At 39.7% G+C, this 4,537-nt stretch overlaps 1 pseudogene; it reads left to right on the forward strand.

Moving 5' to 3' along the window:
• Nucleotides 1–4,537, forward strand: part of LOC105545456 — a 174,290-nt pseudogene that overhangs the window by 37,309 nt on the left and 132,444 nt on the right.

Raw genomic sequence — 4,537 nt, forward strand, 5'->3', positions numbered from 1 at the left:
AGCAAATAAGGTCCCTACTAGCCTGGTGCCTCCTGTCCAAAAGGTTGTACTGCTTATTCCACTGGAAGCTGTTTAAAAGCAAGATCTATGTCTGTCCCATCTGGCCATCCATCAGCTCCTGGCAAAGTTCCTCTGTCACAGTAGTAACTTAATTCAACAGCAATTGGCCAAATGAGGGAGTGAAAAGCATATTGCTTAAGAAAATAAATCAGTTGGGCCCAGTACAATGGCTCACGCCTGTAATCCCTGCACTTTGGGAGGCCGAGGCGGGTGGATCACAAGGTCAAGAGTTTGAGACCAGCCTGGCCAACATAGTGAAATCCGTTTCTACTAAGAATACAAAAATTAGCCGGATATTGTTGCGCGTGACTGTAATCCCAGCTACTCCAGAGGCTGAGGCAGGAGAATCTCTTGAACCCAGGAGGCGGAGGTTGCAGTGAGCTGAGACTGCAGTCCAGCCTGGGTGACAGAGCAAGACTCCGTCTCAAAAGAAAAGAAATCAGTTTTGCCACAATCTTCATAGATTTATTTCTTTGAATAAGGGCAAATCAGTTCTGGTAAAAATACAAATCTCTCTAGAAGGAGTAACATATGAAAAACCTTTCAGCCATTAACAGGTTAGTGAGAAGACATTTTCCAGCCAACTGACTTCCAAATTTGAAATGGGAGAGAAAAAGGAGAGAACACCTGCTTTAGATCATGAAGGGGTGCTTGGGACAAATATGGGAGTAATTTGGGAAACCCAGGGATCAAAAGGTGGTGCCTATGAGGGTCAAAATGAGGGACAAGAGAACTTAGAGAATCAATTTTACAAATTTCACTATTGTATTATATTCAAAATTCTTACAAAAAGACAGAAACCAGAAAATATGAGGTATGTTTTCAAAGAGCTTCCAGCAGTAACTAAAGAAGTGACAAATCACATGCCTGGATCCATTTGGGATCTGGGAGACAAAGACAAAGTGAAGTTTCTTCCCCTTCAATCCCACTGCAAAGATCCTGCCCTGCAAACAGGTATCCTCATATTGTAATATATTTTCAGATTTACAGAAAGTAACCTAGTGGGAAATTGTCTTTTAAGCAATATTTAACTGCTTGAAGTCTTGGTTTTATGACCGCCAGAATGTTGGCAAACTGAGAAATATGATCAATGGGGTAGAAGCCACAGCTTGGAGGTAAGCTGAAATGTGATGGCCTTGTAAATAGTCCCTGTAATTTCTCCTTCATTGAGATCCTATTTGTTAATCATTCATGTAAATGTTAATGGAAAACATGCAGAATCAATTAGCAAGTACTGGCATTCATTTAAAAATCTATAAAGATACTTTTACTATAGTGACAAAAACACACAATTCACAATTACAGACCCTAAATATATATAGTTTTTAAATTTGGAACTGAATTGATGTGAGAACTAAGAGTATTTTAAAAAACTAGATAGAACAAATTTCAGGCAGTATCTGGTAAATTTCCAGAGGATTTATTGACTTGCCAACTTAAAACTGGAGTTTCTTAGGTTTTACGTTCCTTTTGGAAGTTTTTGATGGTCTTTGGCTGGTTTGTAGCCTTTTGTTTCAAGTGGCCTTATCTCAGTGTCCAAAGCAAGAAAACAGATAATGAAAGAAAAGCAACATCTAGAATTTTCTAGAAGACATATATGCGTGTAAATTCATTCACGTAGGTATGACAGACAAGCAACACAAATAGTTTTGTATTGCATTTATTAAAATAACTTAGTATAGTTTAAGTAGGGTATCTATTTAGAGCATTAGACTAACTTTCTAAAATTCGAATTTAATTACTTCGCTTCCCTACTTTAAAAATAGGAATTCCCATTGAATTTGGATTAAAGTTTAAATAAATGGCATACTATATCCATCATAATCTGTTATTCAGCCTTATTTCCTAGTCATCCACCATCCTCATGATGAGCCCTGGGTGCCTTTCTTTTCCTGGCACAAAGTGCACTTCCTTCAGAAAGTCTACTCTGAATTTTCATATTGGGCCTAGGGCCTCTTCTCTCTACTCCCCCATTACCCTCTGTATAGCTGTCTTATTCATTAATATTACTAATTATACTATAATAATAGTAATTAATATTATTCAATAGTGATCTGGTTCCATGTCAGTCTTTTTCTCCAAACTGTCTGTTCTCCAAGTATGTGGACACTGTGGCTCTAGGATGTAGCCTCACAGAGCATAAGTTCAAAATAATAACTTGTTAAACATAACTGCATTTATTAAAACACTTATTGTACATACGTGGATGAACACTACCCAAGTGGAGTGGATGCTAAGACGATTTTCCCGACACTGGGCAAATTCTCATTTGGATAGGCCACCTGTCAACATGTACACCTGAGCTAGAATAAAGAAGGACTGGGGACAGGGCAGAACTGGAACTGACAGGTGACATGTTTTTCTGTTTCTTTTCTTGCGTCTTGCCCTTTTATCTCTCCTTCTGCTCCCTCAACATTTTTCATCTCAGCACACATGCACTCTCAGGTACCCACCATGGTAAAATGGTCAACTGCCCATTAGACCAACTCTTGGCTTGAAAGTGGGAAGGATTTAAAGTCTGACTAGCTTGTATGCAGAGCTGGCTTAGATTAGGGGTCACAGATTTAAATACCTTCAAGAGCTAAGGAGGAGAGGTAATTATGTGAAGAGTATTTGTATTAGTCCATTTTCAAACCACTGATAAAGACATACCTGAGACTGGGTAATTTACAAAAGAAAGAGGTTTAATTGAGCTTACAGTTCCACGTGGCCACAAAGGCTTCACGATCATAGCAGAATGCAAGGAGGAGCAAGTCACATCTTACATGGGTGGTGGCAGGCAAAGAGAGAACTTGTACGTGTAAACTCCCATTTTTAAACCCATCAGATCTTGTGAGACTCATTCACTATCATGAGAACAGCGCAGGAAAAACCCATCCCCATCATTCAATCACCTCCCACTGTGGGAGTTACAATTCAAGATGAGATTTGGGTGGGGACACAGCCAAACCATATCAGCATTGAACTCAGATTAAAAAAACAAAAATGTTTGCAAATCAAGCCAAATAGAACTGACTGTATTTCACCGGCTGGCTGCTAATTTGGGACCTCTGGCTTTAACTATTAGTGAAGCTCAAACAGTGGACTCAGGAGCCAATGGCTGGGAATTCACATCACAAATGTAAAGAATTTTAAGGCAGAATGCATTGAAAGAAAGAAAAATGATGCCCTGGCATAAATATGGTTGAAAAGATATGCCTCCTGCCTATCAAATGACCTTAGATTGAAGGTGGTGGTGAAACACACACACACAGATACATACCATCTCAAAGACCAAGGCTTCTGGGCCCACATGCTTATAGATCCAATCATGCTGGTTCTCTATTTTGTTAATTCTTGATTGTCTATGTTTTTTTTATAGGGCATCATTTGTAAGCTGAATGGGCTAGATATTGGGATGGAGAAATGAAGAGAAATGATTACTGTCCTCAAGGACTTAATGGAATTATAAAGGAAGACAGACATTTATATTTTAAAATGTACTAAAATGTTTGAGGGAATAGTAAGGTCTACAGAAGAGTGTCATTTCCACCTTAAGAAGCCTCCCTGAGGTGATAAGCCTTCTGTTGAATTTTTACAGATGAATGAAATTTACTAAGGAGATGGGGAAGGGGGTTGGCAGGAAGGCACACAGAGAGAGAAGTTTGAACACAGTTGCTTAAGCATGAAAATGCCTTAGAAGAATGTGGGGGAACTATTAGCAGTTCTGCAGAGCATTAGAAATACAGAGAATGATAAAAACTAGAAAAGCAAACAGAAACCAGATAACGCAGGCCTTAGAGGTCAGGCTATGGATTTTGAACTCTATTCTATTTTTTAAAATGAGAGTATTTGAAAGTGTGGCAGTATAATTTTATGAATATTAATTTGCGTTTTCCATTTATACCTACCCAATCCACTGCAGTCTCCTTTCAAGAAGACAGCCTGAGCTTTTCTCTTTCCTTGCCCTGGAGCTTTGGCAGGGCCAAAGGAGAAGCTGTTGAAAGAACAACGTTCTTTGTGCATGTGTTCAAAGACTCTGTCTTTGGGGGAGATTGTGTTCAGTATCCTGGCTGGGGAGAGGAGAGAGAAGAATACCTGGGAGCGAGAGACAGGAGAGAGAGAGGTTTCTTCAGGTAGAGAAGGGACTAAGGTTGGCAGTTCACCAAAGAGTCAGGGATGCAAACCTGGTGACCTAGATAGTGAGAACTCAGAGAGGTGATTCAGAGAAGCCTGCCCCAGGCACTGCTGCTTCTTGCTAGGCAAATGCCTCAGTTGGCACAGTAGCTGTAGAGATGTTAACACGTCAGATGCCATGTAGGTTTGGAAAGTGAGGCTATCAGTGGCATCTATGACAGCACATTAGAAGCTACGTTCATTTTTTATGGGCACCATGTAAGGTTTCTGGACTACTCTAGGCAGAGGGAAGAACTCCCATTAAGTACTGTGATTGAATTTTCTGCCAGCTATAAAAATTGGGTCTTAGAGTTAGATTTAA

Source organism: Mandrillus leucophaeus, unplaced genomic scaffold (assembly GCF_000951045.1).
Source record: "Mandrillus leucophaeus isolate KB7577 unplaced genomic scaffold, Mleu.le_1.0 Scaffold329, whole genome shotgun sequence".
NCBI classification, from domain to species: Eukaryota; Metazoa; Chordata; class Mammalia; order Primates; family Cercopithecidae; genus Mandrillus; species Mandrillus leucophaeus.